General features: G+C 38.8%; 1 long non-coding RNA gene across 1 annotated transcript in view; it reads left to right on the top strand.

Annotated features, from left to right (window-relative positions):
• LOC148424844 (uncharacterized) overlaps positions 1-21590 on the top strand; it is a 69614-nt gene that overhangs the window by 29028 nt on the left and 18996 nt on the right. Inside the window, exon 2 of the long non-coding RNA XR_015865506.1 lies at positions 19871-19911. This is a non-coding gene — a long non-coding RNA (uncharacterized LOC148424844). The remainder of the gene's footprint in view (positions 1-19870; positions 19912-21590) is intronic.

Genomic DNA, 21590 nt, shown 5'->3' with positions numbered 1-21590 from the left:
TGCCTGCTTTCTTTGTCACAAATATAAATGGCACAAAATCACTTCATTGTATTGAAATTTTAGTTGACACTGTGAAGAAGAAAAATAGGACATAATGGCAGATTTTGGAGGGTGTGAGGAGCACACTTTAGCTATACGTATTGGCATTTAAATGTGTGGCTCAAAAGTGAAAAAGCTGCTACAACCAAATTGTCAGCAATACTAAAGACATCAACACAAAAATTTCAGCCATCCATCACAAGTGTCGGCCGGTTTCTGTGGCGACAGTGATTTATTCCCGGGCTGGATTCCATTTGGACTCCCTTGCTAACTCACGCACTCCCTCACTCACTCACACACACACACACACACACACACACACACACACACCCACATGCCCCCCTCCAACACTATGAACGGATTCACACACCATTTTAATAAACATTTATTTAAAGTTGACACATGCTAATTTTAAATATTGTGAGATCCAGGGCTCACAATATATTTGACTATGTTTGGGCTTGACTTTTTATTTTATTGCCACTGTCACTTTTTTAACTCACACTAAAGTAGGTAGCACTTGAAATGTTACCTTTGATTGACATAGCTCAGTGATTATCTGGAGTCAAGCATCCCTCCCAGAAACGAGCAGGTTACAATTGTCTCGCACACACACGTGCACACACACCAGTTTTTTCTGTGTACCCAAACTTTGGAAAACAAATCTTTTTTTTTTTTTTTTTTGCAATTTCAATTTTGATTTGATACGGGATATTTTTTCAAGGTTTCTCATTATTTTTCATCAAACACAAGAAGCAAATTTATCGGTGTTACAATAAATGTCAGATTTCCTGTACGTAAATGTTTTACTCTGTTAGGTTCACACTAGAATACAGTACAAGAAAATGTACCATGGTACCAAGTACCAACAGGCATGATAGACAGCTTGCTTTCTTAAATTAGAGTTGTTAACTCATATTAACAATCTGACTGGAGTTTGACCCAGAGAGGGGGAAAAAATGCATATTGTGATGTCAATTTGATCAATAGTTCGTTTGCAGTTTGATCATTGTAGCGTGATCCATATGCAGTCTTCTTGTGTGCATGCCAGGTGTAAATATCCACCTGCTCGAAAACGGTACACAACCCTGCGTGAAAACTGTGTGTTTACAGTGGTCGGGTGCAAGGCAAAAAAAGGAATACAGGAAAGCAGCCTTGCTCCCCTTCTTCATTTCATTTCCTCTTTTTTTTCTCTTCAGCTTCTGTGGTATTTTTTCATATGTTCCGTGATAAGTCACGTCCTATTCGCTGTGCAGGCAGATTTATCAGTCAATCCACTGCTCCTAATATCCTCCATCCAGCGACTAGCAAAGCCCCCGCTTTAGCTCTAAACCTTAACCCGAGCCCACTGTTCCCTCGGATGGCGTTCAGTCACGTGAGCGTTTCCTCATGATTTCCACCATATTGGCTGATGGCTTTCATGCAGATGCGTGGTCGGGAGCTGGAGCTGTCAGCGCTCAACGTGTCCGTCAGTCAGCGTTGCTTTGTTAGCCGTGCACATGTCTGGCCTGCGTGTGCAGCTGGAGTCAAGGGCAGCAGAGATGCATCAGTCTGCTGCGGCCTGCGCACGTCTGGGGGCTGAGGCCAGTCTGAGGAGGAGAGCGGCCAAGTGGCCGCAGAGGTCACTCGTGTTTTTGTAGTGTGCTAAATTAATGGAAAAGATGTCATGTCTGGAGGGTTTGCGTAATAACAACTATTTGATAATCAATTTTTATCAAAAGAAAAGCTAATGATCATGCTTGGATCAACACTGTGCTGTTTTTTTAAACGTCATTTTTAAAAGTACATTCAAAGTTATTGGATTATTTTAAAATAATGAATGTACAACGCACATTGGTTGGAGTTATTAACATTTCAAAGTTTTGTTATTAAAAGGAAGGCAAAAATAATATGGCCAAACTGTTTAGCGTTACAGGAATTAAACATTTTTTAATGCACTGCAGTAGGTTCAAATACAGGTCAGTTTTATTTTAACTTTAAAGCATAATATATTTGCCTTCTTTTTAGAGCTGTTAGTTTAGTTTTTAGGAGCAATTATCATAAGCCATACATTTTGAATTGATCCTTAATTACGTACGTTTGGTTTTGGATTTGAATCTATCAGAGTTTAATCCAACACAGTACAGTCCAGTGATATTTATCATTTGATCACAATTTTTTTTCATTGTTTTGAAAACTGCTTTTAACTTTGGCATTATTTCTTTTCATTTAACTTGTACACTGAGTGAAAGTTTAGTTATTTGACCCATTAAATGCACTTTTCCTATAATAGTGTTGCATTGGCATCCAGTCATATTAAACGTATGCTTTAGAAATTAAACCGCTCTCTCGTATTTCATCTACACTTCAGCCTTCAACGCAGTAATTTTTTTTCAGTTGATACTTGGTGTAAAAATTTGGAGAACCACTGATCCGAGCAGACAACGGTCAGCCACTTAAATGCAGTTTTGGAGCGTGACAATAGTGGTGACATCCCCTCTTAAGTGTCCTGCTCAAGTTTAAGGTCTGTGTGAGACTTTGAGTGCTGCTGGTCATAGTGATTAAACTCAGACTAAGGTCTAGGCTTGGCCATGATAATATGCCAAAAGCACGCGTTCTCCTAAAATCCTGGATTAACGGCCGCTTTAAGAGCTTAACATGGTCAGCCATTCAAACAGACGCTGGATTGACTTTGCTGCTTGTTAGCGCCTGTCGACTGCAGCTAGAATAAGGGGTCTAAATTTTCCTGGGGACAATGCTCATCTGTTCTGACGTGATGGAAATCATTATCATGCTTATAAATGAGAACGCTAGCAGAAGTGGAGGATATTTTGTTATCTACCTGTCAAGCAAATATGCTGGCAGATTTTCTTACATGCATTTACTGCAATGCATTTAAGTTGATGTAAAATTATTGTATTTTCTGAATTATAACTATTACGATGCATTAAAGATAAATACAATGTACAGTTATTAAAATAGCAATAAGCTCTCATTGTATTGGCCATGTAGTTTTACTATCTTAAAAAGAAGGCAGCAATGGACCAAATATGAAAACTTGTTTTCATTGGCGAATTTCAGCTTGACAAAGTATTCATGTACCCAGATTTTTTTGTCCAATGGTTTTTCAAAAAAGTAATTTTTAAAATGTTTTGACAATTCATATGACACTGACATACACCATTTTGCAAGTTTTTTTTTTCCTCAAAAAAATATTTTGGGGCTTTTTTTATATGGTAACATTTCAATTTCATTAATAACATTTTGCAAGTTTCATTTCATGTTCCAAATTTTCTGACTTTTGAAGCATTTGCTTCTTTTTTTTCAGACAGGAGATCTGCTGTTTCAGTCATTGACAGGTGTATAATTGGTTTATATTTGTTCGATAGCTTTCACACACTGATAGGGCACCATAGGTATGAGCATAACGAACAAATGAATATTATGTCTTTTGTGTAGTGGAATTTTTGAAGCGAATAAGTGGAACTTAAAGCAAACTGGAGAACACTATAATGTTAGTTTATGATGTAAAGAACAACACAATGTTCACTATGTGATATTTTACAATAAATCGAGGACAGCATTTTCTTCACTAATATTGTTTTCCCGTGAAAATGGTTAAGAATGAAAAAATAAACCTAAAATTAAAAAAATGATATACAGGTATATATATACATATACTGTACATACAATTTCTCATGTATCTATAGCTCCTGAAAATGCAAGCTAATATCTTTTTTTAAATGCTGTTCAGATATATTGGTATCCTAAGGCAGGTTCATTAATGTGTCTGATCACGTTCAAAATGTGTGTAAATAAATACAAAGCCGAATGAACCCATGCTCATCGTGAAGAAGTATTTCAAGCATGGAAGCTGACTTTGGAGCATCCACACAATTGATTTAATTACTTCATTGTTGCCAGTTTCACAAAACACGTCTTGACATCCTTATTGCTGCCTTGTTTTTGTTTTCAAATTGGTGTCCTTGCTGGCCTGTGGGTTCTTGAAATCTGCAACATGGAAATGCGATGTAATCATGTTAGGCCCTCTTGCACAATGTCTGGACTAAATGCGTATGGTCATTCCTCGTCTTATTACAGCTTATTACTGCAGTCATGTGCATAATCACCCCATGCTTTTGTTATGTGCGGTAAATTTTGCACCTCCAGCTGCAATCCTGACAAATTATTGTGCTTTTTCAGGCCTACTCGTTTATCCGGGCTGTCGCCTGTGTCTATTAGGAGGAATCTAATTGTTGTTTTTTTTTTTTTTTTTTTTTTAGAGTATCTGGACCATTTCCAATACTGATTGATTGAGCAGTCCTAATCGGTCAGCAAAGCAATTGTTTGGTATGAGTTCACTTTTATCTAACATTGTGCACACATTTGAATGAATCACATTGAAGATTAAATGTTAATTGGCAATTGTTTTACAAGGGAAATAATCTGGTTGTTTTGTGGTATCAAAAGCACAACTTTCAAATTTGCCTGAGTAAAATTTTTCATTTTGATGTACTATACCTGCCTGGTGTTTCATAGCATGCTATCTGTAAGAGTAATGGTGGATGCGTTTGGTGCGAAGTTGATTCAATCTTGACTCTTCTGCAATAATTCAGGAGCATGCGAGAAGGGGTGGGCTGAAAGGGGGGAGGCGCCATTTTACTCTGCCAATCCCCCCGCCGCCATCACTGGAATATAATCCGCTGTCTCCTGACCTTCAAATCATGCAGCGTTGCAGTCATTTCAATTGGCCCGGCCGCCATTAGCGTGAAATGTCCTCTAGCCACTCAGGCTCGTGCGCATGGAAGGTTTCCTTTCACCCAGCATGGTGTCCTTCCTCCACTTTGCTCCTTCCAACCGTCTGCCTTGTGCTCCAGCGTGCCCCCCGAAGCTGGACATGAAGGGTGGGAGCACCACGCACAGAAATGAGCCACCACAGGAGATGCTGTTGATCAAAAGATCGCATGAAAAACATAGGCTCCATTAAATATCATTACAGTATGCTGCTTTATATTCTTCTGGAAAAATGAACCTTTGATATCTTATATGATAAGTATATGGTTCTACACCTGCTGTTTATCCTTTTTCAGATAAACATCTGGATACATCCATCATGCAATATTTAGTAACTATATTATCTCAAGCCTTTTACACCGTGTACCACCTAAAAAAATACATTGCTTTCCAAGCACCACCATAATGGCCGACTGTCACATGAGGAGCAGAGTTTGGACCAACAAGCAGACGGTCCATAGAAATGGAAAACTAGGAAGTCTTTATTCGTAAAAATCCAAAGTAAGCATAGCATCCATCAGAAACTAGCCATGGATGCCTCGACTCGTAAACAAGACTCAGAAACCAACATTTGGAAAATTAGACTGTGAAAGAAATTAGGAAGACATCTTGACATGAGAGCTTGATGTATGACAAAGTGTCAAGGTCTTCAATGACTAAAGGAACGTCAAGGAACAGACCAGTTAAAACAGTAAATAAAGGACAAAAGTAACAATCTAGAAAAATGACAAAGATGATGTATGACCATCGCAACTGAATCGCAAATTATATCACAATACCAACATTAAAATACAGCGGCATGGGTGCAAATAAATACACAAAAAAATAAATAAATAAACAGAACCAGCGGGTTTTTTTTTTTTTTTTTTTTTTTACATTTTCTTTTTTTAATCTGTTGCACTTTTGAAAACACGGCAGTGTAGCAATATTTGAATCAGTTTTAGCTGCTATGATTTAATTCACCTAATCGACAGCAATATTCACATTTTAAATGTGGTCTCTGCTGCTTATTCAATCACTCTCTCAAGCAGCAGTCAGCCAACCACAAGGGGGCAGAAGTATGATTAATGCTTCTTTAAAATGCTTGATAACAAGAAAGTGCTGGGGAATGAATGGTAATGAATGGCCTTGGTAAATTCATTTTTTTATAATCCAAAGTAGTAATTAAGTTTCGTTTTACAATGAAAACGAACATATTTTTGTTCAAAAGTACTACTGTGACAATGTATAATTCTGATTAAAAATGGTGGGTACAATATTGATTCAAACTAATAATCTGCCTTGAACTTGCGACGCTACTGCTGTGAAGAGTATGCTTTAGATTTAGCGAACTTGTACATTCAAATGTGCCAGTTATTGATGTCTAATTTGCTATCAGTCGTCATAGCTATCATAGTTTCATAGTATTTAATCTAGCACATGTCTGATACAATCCTGATTTTTCTATTGTGTTTTAAATAGAATTTTTATGAAAATGAGGTCAGAAATATTAGTCATAATCTGGTCTTGAAGCGCTGCTGAGAGTGCACGTCGACGGCGGCGCGGCAAACGTAGCCTCTGTCACGTGCATGATGGGCTGACGGCGAGCCGCCTGATAGTGTTTGATGGAGCGTGCGGCCATAGTTCCCCCGGCCAAGCGCGTCGCACGCAGGATGCGGCTCCACCTCCGCTTATCATGTCGAATGAGAAGATCGACTGACTGGGCCCTGGAAATCACATGCCAGAGCTCAGCGTGTGTTATGTTGCAAGTAGATAGATGGATCAATAATTGAAAGAGGACACATTTGATATGATCCAAATATTAAAAATATATCAGAGGCCAAACAACATCCATGTCTGTCTTCAGATGTGTGCTGAAAGATGTGTGTCAAATCTCCAGAGAGAGGCTTTATTCCGGAGGGTCAGCGGGTTCACGCCGTCTCTGATGTATGAAAGAATATTTTTATTATCATCATTTTGGTTGTTCGTTCCGTCAAAGACGGAGTGGTAAATAGCGTCAGCCGCACCTTTCAATTTCATCTTTACTGTTGGCGTGCCTGGTAAATTATTTCTCATCCATATTCATAACTACAAATAAATCTCTGGGACCTAACATTCATTTTAGGGTAATTTTGCAAACAGGAGCATTTCTGAATGCTTCCTTATTTTGTTTTGTTCAATTGAGCTGTTTTTGCCACTGCTTGTTGTGTGTCTGAGACAATTGAACATGTGTTTTGGCTCCGTTTACTCACTGCTGACGCTGCTTTTGAGGTTTGTAGAGAAGTGACCCAGGTGCGGGGTGTCAACTGATCAGATTGTGTACATACAGTAGATAGCCATTGTGTCGCCCGATATTGCATGCAACCTCATCTGAAGTCTACCTCTTCCTACCGGTTGTTATTTCATACTATCTTTGCATTTTTTTGATTAATGACACCACTGGGGCGTGTCCATAATACTATGACTTGGAAGTAAAATTGAAATGCATGAACTGGATGTGCAGGATTCTGATATTATTGCCCAATACACTTAGCAAGCCGTACATGTGTGAAAATAAAACCAGAACAAGGCTTCACATCAGCTGGGCCAGACTTTATGCTGTTGCATTATGTTGATTGGAATGACACACACACATACGCACACAGACACTAAAACACACAAACCGATGCCGTATTTGACACGGTTCCATTTGAAAAGAGTGCCTCTGCAGTTGGACATTCAAATGCCCTCATCTGCAATGCCCTCATCCTTTTTGTTTTTTAGTAAAGTCGGTCCGTTGCAGCAGAATGTTTCATTTCCTCCTAGAGATTGTCCTCACCAATGCGGAGGGCTTATAGTTCTACAAAAAGCCAACATTGTGATGTTTGATAACCAGATCAACATGAGGACCATTCAAACTGCGGAACACATAAGAGAAGATGGGCTGATTTGGGGAGGGGAACTGTGGCGTCATTTGAACACATTGCAGCAATTCTAATTGCAAAATAAAATGGAAATGTAAAGCGAGAGTTAGCAATTATATGTGTGTGTATGTGTGTGATTTTTAGGAGTAATATATGAGTAGATGAGTAGTCCATGATACATTGAATTTGTGGCTGTTTCTTATTGTGCAGAGTTTGGTAATTTTTCACTATAGTACTGCAAATAGAACACCCTACTTTTTTGAGCAACACTAATGACCCCAATCAACAGATGTTAACCAGCTTCATTTGGTGCTCAGTCCATGTATTCATCTCAAGGCTTCGCATCATAAGACCCACGACAAAAATGCGGAAGCGCTCGCCAAATTCGTCTGTTCCATCAGCAGTGTATTGATGTAGTGGCAGACCTGTAATTTAACATATAAGAAAATACTCTGCCCCACAATGTTATTGAGTTATTTTTAACATGTTATTCATTTAAATTATACTTCAAAGTCAATGCTTTAATTTTGATAGCCCTAAAATAGTTGATTTGTTAAATTTTGCCACATCTGCCATTAAGGATAATTACGTATGGTTCTCAAATGGAAACACACACATTTGTAGATTTTTATTTCATTTTACTGTATATCCACTTTCACTTGCAAATTAAATGTTCTAAATCACCATATTGATACAAGTTTGAAAAATACAAGTTCAAAGAGGTCTAACAAGTTCAACTTCATCAATGTCTATTTACAAAATATGCTCCTAAAATCTGTCAAATTGCTTATCTTATTACAATGCATTCATTTTGGGAATGTCTGGTTGTCAGATGCGCATTCATCATGCGTTTTGTCATTGTTCCTTTTCACTTTTTTGTTTTTTTAATTTTGCGACTAATATAAGCATGTGTCTGTGTGTGTTTGCACAGATGAAAATGAAAAATGGGGTCTGGGACGGATGGGGTCGTGAGGGGGCCAAGCTGTCCCTGGCCATTCATTCTCTCTGGCCCTCCTGTCTAATTAATGGGCCACATTCATACACGTTATTGCACCGGAGGGTCTGTCACTCATTAATCATGTGACCTTCCGTGGCACACTTAATGACCTTGGAGGAGTAGATCAGCTGGAGATGGCTGGAGCGCTGGGATTAAATTGTTTCTGGAAGTGGTCATGGTCACATCAGGCACTTGAGCAGCCACTCAACTCAGGCCTGCTCTGGTTACACCTTCACGGACGCCTGCCGTGTCCACCATCAAGATTATTGGCCTTGATCTATTTTGGTAAAACTAGAAAGGCATTTTCTAAACAAAAGGTTTGCACCATTACCTAGTGCAGGTAACTCCGGTCCTAGAGACCCACAATCCTGCGTGCATTTGGTATGTATCCCTTCATAGCACGCCTGATTCAAATGATCAGGGTAGTTATCCGACTTCTACAGAGCTTGCTGATGAGCTGATTATTTGAATCGGGTGTGATGATGGAGAGAGACCTCAAAAACACGCAGGTATCCGGCTCCCTAGGAATTGGAGTAGCCAAAAGTTGGACTCAAATCAAAGCAAAAGTTACTAGAGAGCAAGTACTCAGTAGTACCTACTCAAGCACTCTACAGAAGTATACAATTAAATTTGGCCATCATCATTATGATTTCTTTTTTTATTTTATTTTAAAACATGACAAATTCAGCTGCGATAATTGGTCATATATAAAGTGTGATGAAACACAGTTTCCAAGTGGATTTATCGCAGGATGAAATGTCGATATCTTCGGGCAGAAACAAATAACGTATAACATACTATACGTTCTAGATTGAGAGAGCATTGTTGGTCTGACTGAATCGTGCAAACTTTTGTTTCCATTGTTTCTGCCTTGCTCCGTGTAATCGAGTCACCTTCACAACCTTGCTTGGTCTGAGGTCGCGGGGATTTTGTGTGGTCATGTGACTGCGTGGCTTTTCTTGATTGGCGGAAAAGTCATGTGACAATGCCCAAGGCCCACATCTGTCAGATGAATCAAAACAAATAGGTTGCTCAAGCAATAAGAGATACTAATAAAATCTGCAAGCAATATGTTGCTCAATACGACAAAGTATAAGAAATGCTCCTAACGTAAAACATATTATTGCAAAAGTACAAAATGTTTGACGGTAAAACTACTGTGAAAAAAACAATATATAGAAACTCTTACGTAAGTACTTTTACTCAAGGAAGACCTCCCTCTGCCTATCTGCTTACCAAAAAATTCAGACATATCCCGCCCGCAAAGATTGTCTCATTTTACAAATTTGCAGCGATCAAACTGTTTTGCCACCAAGCAGGTGAATGACCATACCTTTCAACAAGCCATGCCGAGCAAAACAACTAACTCAACTATTGTGGCCTCCCATAAGTCTCACACCTAGCAAAAATATCAAATTAAAGTAGCCCTCTGGATTAACAGTGATAGTTTAACAGAAAATACTTAACTTTTGTCTCACATTGTGTAAGTGATTAATGATGCCGCTCGTCAGTTTTGCATCTATCAGTTGTTGTTGCTGATGTTGCAGTAGAGAATTTGCTTCTGGAGCTGTGAAACTGACAACAATGTTTGCAAGGATATTTATGTGTTTTGCCTCTAAACCTGTGACGCCGATCTTTACCTACTGTGTACATAATGTAACATTTCACACAATTATTCAGAAATGCTCATTTGTAATAGCAGATGGGGAAAAACTTGGACTATTTTCTCCTCATCTATTTTTTTAAACACCACAGAGTAAAACACATTTGTGTTGCCAATATATTTATAAATAAATATTCTTTGGAAGAAAAAAAAAAATCCCAACAACAAAAACATTTCACCATGTGTCCAAAGTTTAAACGTTAGGGCTGCCACCTTCTTTTCTCCATGGCAACATTGAAATGTCGGCTTTCTTCTTGGTGACATTGAAATGGAGTGATTTTGTTTATCCTCGCCTTTTGTTTATTTAACATTTTGCACAGCGGGGGAGTTTCAGATAGATTGTTTTCAAGACAGTCCCTGCAGACAGCGAGCAAACACTCTACAGCTTCATCAAACGCAACTATCTTCAACTTTCCCCCTCTGCCGCGTGCAGGGAAATGTGACTGAGAGTAGCATTGTAATGGAATATGATTGTAAACCATTGTCATAATTTTTTACTGTCTGTGTCTCTAACGATATGCAAGCACCGCTTTTTAGAAGCCTTTTTTCCTCAGCTCAGTGTAAGTGCACCCTTAAATAGGAAGGAAACTCATTGATGGATAAAAACATTGTCGTGTGGTGAACATTTGTGAGGATAATACCCCGTTTTTGTTTTTTTTTTTTCACAAAAGGCAAGATACAAAATCCAACCTGAAGTTAAAACAATACTTTTCATGAAGTTCAACACAAAATAGGTTGGGGATTTATTTTGTTAACCTAAGTGAATTTAATTCAAACTTTAGACTACAATTTTATGATTCGGAATTCAATCGTGACAAAAGAGGTTTTCATTGTCAGCACTGGACACGAACTACGCCATGTCGATTTCTCTCCCATCTTCCAAGCAATCTTTGCCTTTTTCCTTCCACCAGCTTTCTTCCTTGTAAGAGTGCAGGCTTGATTAATATTTTCCACTGTTCCGTAACCATGGAAATAAGGTCACTGCATATGATACTTAATTGAATCTTCCTGCTGCTTTTGTGTGCATCTCCTGTGTCCGGACAATAAAAAAAAAAAAAAAAAAAAAAAGAAAAATCACTGATGACTCCGACTCCTATTCTCCACTCCGCTCCCCTCCATCTTCACTTTCATTTTGTGCCCCATGAATTTATTCATTTGTTTCTTCTGCTACCTCTTTCTTTTCGTCTTTGGGTCTAGTCTTCCTTGTTCTGCCAAGAGTATTTTACCCCCATCCAGCATTGTTCTGTTGCATCCTTCGTCACCCCCCCCCCCCCCCCCCCAAAAAAAAAAAGACGAAAAAAAGACATTTCACTGGTGTAAGCCAGATTCGAGTTTATTTAAATGTGGCCTATGTTTATACGTGCTTGCTGGACCAACACTCGAATTACATATAGCTTTTTAATCTCCACGTAATGCGCAGCGCCCTTTTCCCAGCTAAGCATTTGCATACTCAAATTAGTGTCGGGTACAATCATTGCATATAATTCAAATGACACTGATGACTCAAGTGGTGAAGCCAAAAGTCTCTAAGAGCACCGGGTCTTCTAAGAGCAGGTGTTCTGATTAATGACTCGCAAATTGGGGTCCTCTAAGATGTGGACTTAAGTGGGGGACGTGTCTCCTCTTCACACGACACATGGACCAGTACGTAAACACAAGCTGAAGCGTCTTTGTTCAGGCAAGTATAGAAGCTAATCCATGACAAGAGGGGGGTCGACATTCACAGGGAGAAAACTGCGGAATGGATAAAGAGAGACATGATGAACATGCAAGCAACACTCACGTTTGATTGCCTTAAAGCATCAAGATGTGGGTGATTCCACAAAATAGCTATCATTTTTCCCCAACTCTAATTTTGATAGTACAGATATCATCAATACTAAAACACTCCAAATGTGCAGTTGTCCATCTCAAGCAACTGAATTTTCTTTATTACTAGTTGTGCTTAAAATGTCCCTGAAAATATGCGTGGTGAGGAGGCATACAATTACACATATAGCCACACAGCCTTCAGTAATAACCAGCTGAAACAACGCATGGCGCAATTATTGAAAAAGCAAACAATATTCTCAAAATAGACAGATGATTGGCTAATTGGGCCTAAAATTGGACATTTTTACTGCGGATCAGTGATTGCCATTTATTCAGGCAGTAAATGATTGTAATTACATACTTTGTTGTACAAACTGTACTTCCTGTATTTGCATTGTGTATTTTTTTTTCAATGTTCCAGGAAGCAATAGAATTACAGAAACAAGACTAGTGAGGTACTATAGAAGAAATTAGTTATCGTTTCAACGATACATGCAGCAACACTGCTGGGTGGGTCTCACTGCCTTGCTCAAAGGCACCTCTACAGTAGACGGACTAGCTTTTCTCTAGTATTTGCAATTTATTTGGCGCACAGCGGTAATCAGACTCCTCTTGTTTTATATTGTAGGATGTTTTGCTTTGTTTATCTTCTGGCTGCATGTTTAAACAAGATAAAGTCTGTTAGTTATTGGACATCAAATTGTAAATTCCATCCAAAATCAAGTAGTAATGATTCAGGTGTAAACATCATAGGTAGTTCAACTGTAGAGAGAGCTCTGGAGTCAAAACAGATCAACCAGACCATTCCTTTAATGCACTACATTTGCTACATATCGTCTTTTTGGGGGAGCCACATTTTCTGTGCAGAATGACTAAATAATTCCAATAGATAGTCCATTTGGCACATGGTATATCATTTTATCTGAAAGGTTACATTTGTTAATGATGGCCCATTGTGTGTGTAGTCATGTTTGCGCTAATAAAAGTGGTACAGTGATCTCAAGGCAATCATTACACTCAAATAAAACAGTCATATGCGGAAAGATACGGGGGCAAAAAACATGTATACATCAGTTCTGACATGGATGCCATAAAATAACCATTAGCAGTTACCCACAATTTGAAGTGACAGTCTATCAATAATATCACTCTGAAAATGGGACAGGTTTGTTGCTGTCTTTAAATCATCAGCGTGGTCCATATTGCGGAAAAGCATGCAGGTATAGGAAATGCATTAAGTCTTGATGTTAATGGGTGTGGCGGGAGCTCGGGGACACCCGGGGGCACATCGCTCACATCTCACCGGTCCGCCGCCTCCACACAGCCGCCCCTGACAGACCTTCCTCTTAACGTGACTGCCATTCACTTGACACGAATTTACAAAGATAATACTGCTCACTCGTGAATGACACTGTCCCAAATATGTTAATATTCATAATGGCTTTATTTTGGACAGTTATCGGTGGTGCGGTACTGTGTTGCATCACAATGGGACATTTTAATTACCATAATTTACTGTACTGTATGTTCAATACTGACATACTGGTGAAATTTTTAGGGTAAATCTAATGTCCTCTTCGCCATGACTGGTGACATGAAACCAATACATCCGCTTAAAGTTGATCAACAGCTCAAACAGTACAGGTTTCAGACAGTGTACAAAGCCACAAAAAGGCAGAAGTGGCTACCATTGGACATATTTATGGATCGAGCACCCCGCTCCTTGTTTGAAAAGTGGACCTTGTCCAAAAATGATGACGCACTGAACACTTGAATGTGGCTAAAACAAATTCAGAGGTCAGATGAAGTTCAGCTGTGAAGGTTAGAGGTCATTCTAAAAATTAACTGCAAAGCTGAATATACTTGGAGGCCTGCCACAAACGGAACCTTCAGGCAAATTAGGTGGGATCGTGACAGGTTTTGCTGTGATTTCAAATGTAAACTGCTGATGAACTGCAATAGCCTATGAAAACTTCACTTGACCTTAAAATAAATTTACTAAGTACATGTCTGTAAACTACACAGTTGGCAGCAGCTGAAAAGCAAAGTGTAGAGAGTCTCAGTCGCCAAACTGCACACGTTACTCAGAAAATGGTGGTAATAGATAACTGCCAACAGTTTCTCAAAATGTCCACTCCCTCCCATATTCCTGCCTGTTGCTTGTCATCTCCTGACAGAAAAAGGTACATTCCAGTATATTGTATGCGGAGCCTGAAAAAGGGAACCCGGTCTTATTTCCGCCATGTTCCACTCGACTTACATGTGTGTACAAGTGTGTGGTTTTGGGCCTAACTTTTTACGAGTGCTATATGCATACGTGGGAGATCGAGATTTGGCCCTTTTGCCACATTTTTCTATTAGATCTTATAAAGTAATTTGGTCTACAAGTGCCCACTGTAAAACATACGCATTTACCTAGTGGAATTAATGTCTGTGGCATTATTTTAAAACGTCCTTGACCTCTCCCAACAAGCAATACATTCAAGTATTTTCTTTGCAAACTCAAACTTAAATATATGCAAACCAAATGCAAATAAGCCCCATAGATACACAAACATCCACGCTCACACACTAATTTCAATTCACTGGCATTCCCTTTCTCCCAAGTGGGGCATTTGTCTACAATCAAACTTAAGTGTTGCATATGAATGGGCCTATTAATGAATGGAACATGCAAACACAGCGCAGGGAACACTTCTGTTCCTCTGCCACGCTGAATACAGAAACAAGTGGTGGCTTTCGGATGCCCATCTGTTCCTCGCACACGCCGCCCCATCGCCACAATGTGCTGGCGTAACAGGCAGCCATTGTAGCAACAAGTGTGCGCACATTACCACGCTTGCCAGTTCCTGTCACTTGGCAGTGTGCCTGCTAAGCTGCCCGCCCCCTTATCAGAGAAAGACTTGATTGTGCCAAGGGAGAGCGCTTGGGGAGTAGGTTAGGAAGTGGGGCGAGGAGGGGGATTTGATTTACATACTGCCGCTTAGGCAACGCTCATCTGATTCCAAACAGCGCCAAAGCAATTAAGGGTCATTAGTCCTTTTGTTTTGTCTCGTGGCACCATGTAACAGTGACAGCATCTGGGGCGCCGTGACCCCTGTGGGGATTGCCTGTGGGAATGTAGGCACTATGCTACGTGGCGCTCCCGCCCCCGCCGCCTCATTCACGGCTGCCATTGACACAGTGTGTGGCTGCATGCAAACAAACACTCAGCGCCAGGCTGGCACTGCATGTGAAAGCACTTGGCAAAGGCCCAGCTCTGGAGTGTGCAGCTGGTTGCGGCGCATGCCGGGTTACCAAGCCCCAGTCTGTTTCTCCTAATTAACCTCATCAGTGTCTTTCAAATGAGAGGCTTTGCCAACTGGCGGCATTCAATTAAACACTCAATAGCAAATAAATGGGACTCAACGGTGGGTGTGCTTATTTAAATTTATTGGAGGGGCAAAGCAAAACACTAGACTATTTGATTCAAATGATGTCCTTTTTACATACATGAGTGCTTTCATGTTTTTTTTCTTCATTGTGGCTATATATTGACCATATACTGTAGAAATAGAATGTTAACAAACACAGGTTCAAACGGCAGTATTCTTTGGGCATAAGTAAATAACTTGAAAGTTGAAACCTTTTCCCACAAATAATATGATCTACAATCTGTCTACAAAAACGCGATAATAAGTATACCCCTAACTTATATAAATGAAATTACGGAGCTTTTAGACACATTTCTTCAGCGTATATAAAATAACATACTGTTGCGGTGCGCGTAGATGCAAATGACGTTGCTAATAATTTTGCAATAGTAAAATGATTTGATGTTTCAATGCTTTATTTTTTCTAACACAGCTGAATATTAATTTGTTGAAAATCCCTTAAAGTCATCATCATTATCTGACACGCCAAACAGGTCCTCCCATCTAACATCATTGTCCTCTCCTATCCCCAATTCAGACCCATCCAATTTGTTTGAAATGGAGGTAATCGTAGATGATTTGCTTATCTTCTTACTTGGGATATTATCCCAAGCTTTCTTTACCCAAGTGACAACTGTAGTGAGATCAGAGCGTGGGTAGTTGTCCTTCACTGTTTCTCCTCCCACCTGCCGACATCCATGCCACCTTGTTTCAAGCGCACGTCTAAGGGCTGAAGGAGATAAGTCAAACTGTCTTTTCCTTTCCATAATATGTCAAAGTCTGCCAAAAAAATTATCCACGCAGACTCGTTGTTGTTGACATCAAAGAGGCAATTAGGCGTTGCTTGACCAAAGTGCATTCTGATATATATATATATATATATATATATATATATATATATATATATATATATATATATATATATATATATATATATATATATATATATATATAATTTTAAGCCTTGTAAATGACATGATAATGCTTATTTCGCATTCGAATGACTGTGATTATATTCACACACTGAAAGAATTGGTCTGTTTTGAGTAATAAGTCCACCCCCCTAATTTGGGGTTTGAAAGTGAGGGAAAAACATAAACAAAACAAAACAAACAAAGTTGTTCTGGGAGAAATACCGTGTTTAGCTTGGTCTCGTATTTTTTTTTTTTTTTATAATGTCATATAACCTTTCATTTTCAGGGGTGTGTAGACTTTTATATTCACTAGTGTGAGTATGAATTGAAATCATACTAACTGGTCTCACATATTTTAAAGCGCGTATCCTCTAAATGCAATTTAATACCTCGGAGTAGTATTGCCTCAAGGGCAAATATGTATCTGTAATGAAGGCTGGGATGTACTCTGCAATATGTTTATGTCTGTACCTTTCATTACCCACGTCGCGGACTGCAAAGTGCTCAGCACCTCTTGTCTGTGCAGAAAGGCTTCCGAAGCTACAAAAAGGCTCACAGGTATGGAATGGAATGTGAATGTCCACATGTCCACTTGTGTGCCTGGAAGACCCTCCCCTGCCGGTATAGAAAAACACTTACTGTTAATGTAAATAGCAAGCCGGCATAAATCAGGCGCCCGTGCGCAGCCCGGGAGAATATCGTGTAATAGTTATTGCAAAATGAAGTGGCATTGGGATCAATATCCCACTATATATCACTCTGGCGTAATGGCGCCGAGGGAAGCTGGAGGCCAAGGGAGTCCGGTCCCCCCACCCCACCACGGGCCGATAAATCTGCCAGACCTGCAGCCTGCTTATTAAAGTGCATACGCAATTGGCAGCGGCCACCCCAAAATACAAGCTTACTTACTGACCTGGAGTCAAGGGAACGAATGGCTTTATCTTGTCTTAGGGTCAGGTGTTAAAGGCTGATTGAGGTTTCGGCATATTTTTTGCGAGGCGTCATCTCAGCCCACTGGAAAGTGAGACAAAGTGTCGGTTTAACTTCAGTATTCGTGAGGCTTCTGTAATTTGTTGTTTGTGATTGATTCCGCTGTGTATTTAAATCAACCGCATATCTTATTCCTAGACTTTCAATTTGCTTACTTAATGTTAATGCTAAATAGCATCAATGCTGTCTATGCAAAAGACACAACAAAAAGGGTGTAGAAACACACAGACATTATACAGTACTCAGTCATGCATTCATTTTTTTTTCTCCGAAAAGTGATGAATATCACTGCTGTACTGATGATCCCAGCTGTCTGCGTATCACTGCTGCTCAAAGCGTCAGGAGTAGCACACCCTTTCGATTAATGTGGTGTGACAAATCTTGTATGTGTTGTCATTTTATTCAGTAATGTAATTACTGCATGTTTGAATCGTATGTGCAAAATTGCAAATTTTTCACCATACAAAATGTTTTGTTGTTTTTGCTGGAAAGGCTTGAACGTATTCATGGAATTTCTATTCTTTTTAATGGGAATAGATGATTGGAGGTGACGCTAGCCTTCTAGTGAAACGATTAGCTTAAGCAAACACCGCAAATCAAGCAAGGCAAACTGGCTTTGTCTTAAAAAGAGCATACAAGGTAACCAATCAGATTAAAAAAACCTTAATGCCTTTCAGAGAGATACTGTAGCTCTCCTTAGAATACTAAGACCATTTCAGGAGCATCATAGCAGTCTGCAACGCTAGCAGCCCTTTGACCTTGGTAGAGGTCTACATTCTACTCACTCTTACTCAATAGTTTACATAGTCTTTAATTCATCAGATCTTGAGCTGCAATATTCCAGTGCAATTTAAGGTTTGCAGTTCCCTGACCTGGAGATTAGTCACTAAAATTAAACTGTAATGTATTGCTCACTAAGGGAGTCTGGAATGTCGTCTGTAATTATTTCTTCACAAATGAAAGAAGAAAGGAAATTATTTTCAAGGTCATGTTTCCAAGGTTTGAATGTCCAGCTCCAAAACAGTGATTACGTTTTAATCCAGATACCAGATGTATCTGCAATGGCCATATCAGAAAGTCTTTGAGGTGCCGCTTTGAAAGCTTGAGTTGAATAGTATACCTTTTGTCATTTATTTTCTTCACCGTTAACAAAGTCTGTGTTTGGGGCGCTGTGACCCAAATGAGTTTTGAGGAGGAATATTATGCTCATCAACTGTCATCAATAGTCAACCTCAAAAGTGTCCTACAGTGTTCAAATATCATGTGACTAGGGGGAAAAATAAAAATATAACAATATTTTTTGAAAAAGCAAACATAAACTGAGGTTGACGTAGTTGCTTAGGAGGGTACATTCTCTTATAACTGGGAATATGGCTAAATTAACTAATTATTAATTAACCCTGAGCCAGTCCTCAACAAGTGGAGAAGTTGTATTGCAACTATCGTCTTGATTTGTGTGGACTAACGGATAGAATGGTAAAATAGAACCTTTATTGAACAAAATAAAATAAAAATAATCCAAGACCAACATCATTTAAGAAAATGTGTTATGGTCAAATTGAACTAGGTATGTTTGGTGCTATACTTTGGAACCGGTTGGAACTACAACCTTAACCTGTGGCTGCTGTGTGCCGACAGTCGTTTAACATCTGTTTGAATGTGATTTGTTGATTCTGAACACAGCCACATCCCAGAGACCTTGCACACTTTAGAGACTCAATTGTTAATTTTTACTGCCCATTTCAAAAATAACTTTTATTTCTCCTCAACTGAATTGAATGGATTGTTGCTCACATTAATGATAGGAAACGTTATCCTGGCCTCATTATTTTTCCTCACAAAAGCCTAGTTATTGGACAGTGGTGTCTTGACTTTTTTTAATATCCACTGATTCTGAATTAAATAAGATTTTAGAAAGCAGTAATTTTTATATTAATTTTTGGGGCTTTTCTGTATTTCAAGCATACCATTACTGTCTTTTTCCTGTCCTGTTGTTGCAGTATAAATTAATAACAAACAACATGCATTTAACAGTTTTTATAGAATGCATGGTAATCATCATCATCATTCATTTCATCGTCATCATTATCTTCATCATCATTATCAAAATCATCATCATCATCATCTCACTGATTTGTTCTGTTATTCAAATTGTATCTATCCATATGAGTATGGAGGTTGCAAACTAAGTTCAGCTTTGAGTCAAGTATTGTTGGCCGGTAAGATGGATGTTGACATGAGGTTAGGAATCAGAATCTTAAAAAAGCACAATGAGTGGCAAGGCGTGTAGTTCACTGCTATTTTTTTTTTTTTTTTTTGCATATGGAATAGGAGAAGAGATTCAAGGCTGCAAGTCAACAATGATGCACTTCTCTCATGTTTTGCAGGCGTTGGACTGTGAAGGAACTGCTCCTCTGCTTCACAGTTGGTAAGTGCTTTTGTAAAACTTTTTATTTTCCCCAAGATGTTTGTTATAGTCCAAAGTTTCTGTGTTGCCTAATTTCTTCTAAAATAAAAAATAAAAAAAAAAACTCGCAGAAAATACGAATGAATAATCGTAGTGTTTCAGATAGAGCCTTCAGTATTCACTTTTACAGTTCATTCCTTCTCCCAAGTTTGCCTTCTCTCTACCTTGCTATGTGCAAAATTACAGTCGGTATTTTTTTCATAACATTTTTGGAATTAATACTCTCGCCGTTCTGAATAATTTATTTTGAATGGCATTCTGTTCGAGTTAGATTTACAGTACAGTCATTCATTTTGTGATTCCAGTACACACTAACAAACTACAACACATCGCAAAATTAACACCGCCCCATGTAATATAATTTAATGATAGCTAGATCAATGATTAAAAACATACAAGAAATCATCAAGAACACATTCATATGCAAGTTTTTGAAATTTATCACAATTTATTCATTTTTAATGAACGGTCTAACGGTCTAAATCATGTCTCTCAACATGATTAAAATAACTTAAAAAAGGACTTTTTTGTAAGCTGAAATGTATACATTTTAAGGCAGACAACCTGGGCACTTTGGGCACATCACATAAAATATTGCTAGCTCTTTGAAACTTGTCATGGATATATCAGTGGAACTCACACAGCCCCTAAATGGGACAAGTCAGATCTTAAATAAACAAACAAAAACAATACGGAATCATTTACTTAAATACAAAAACTCAATATGTCGAACAGTAGATACACTGATACATTATTGCCTATTACGGAGTGCCACTAAATCCCTCTATTAGCTTTTTCTGTCTTCCACCGGAAGATTTATTTCTATACACATATACCTGTATTTCCATCCACCATCAGAATGAAGCATAAACAAGGAGACGCAAGAAACTTGCTGGATCCAAGTAACATGAGTCAAGGAAGATGGCATTAACATTTAACATTGTATAGTAGATTTTCTTACATGCCTCTCAAAAATTCCTATTCTCTCAGAGTGGGAAGAAGAAGATATTCAACCTGTTTCCAAACATAGCTGAGAAATGTGTCCTACAATCACTTCACAAATGATGACAGTATTGACAGATGATTTTACTTTATTAGCGTTGTTAGGTTGGCCCAGACATCAAACACAACCTGTTCACGCAGACATTAAGCTTAGCAGGAGCTGATATATGTAAACGGTATGTAAATGAGATGTAAACGGGACACCCAGACTGACCTGTAGCCTCTGTGTCGATATGTGACCAGCAACTGGACCCATCATCCTCTTCTAAATGACTTGACAATAGAGCAATGTATTGATCTGGTCAGGCTTCAGGCGAAAGGGTCAAGAGTGTAACACGCAGCCTACATCTGTGTTATGTCTACAGGTAAAATATAGTATGAGAAGCTCCAGAATGCATCTTTTAGGACATTTCTAATACTTTCCCTTAATATACCAGTACAATACAAGTAAAATCAAGATTTTTTGTTTCGTTGAAGGTAGGTGTTTCAGTCTTAAATGAGAAGTTTCTTGAAAATATGATATTTTTTGTTCATTAGCTGAAAATGATCTACACCAATGACAGGTTTAAGTATAACGTACATGTTATTGTGAGCTTGAGCACAAAAGCTGACTAACATTTTAGGCAATTTAGACATTG

Source organism: Hippichthys cyanospilos, chromosome 4, assembly GCF_059441005.1.
Source record: "Hippichthys cyanospilos isolate Australia breed blue-spotted pipefish chromosome 4, RoL_Hcya_1.0, whole genome shotgun sequence".
Taxonomy (NCBI): Eukaryota; Metazoa; Chordata; class Actinopteri; order Syngnathiformes; family Syngnathidae; genus Hippichthys; species Hippichthys cyanospilos.
This window is presented reverse-complemented; position numbering and strand designations above follow the sequence as displayed.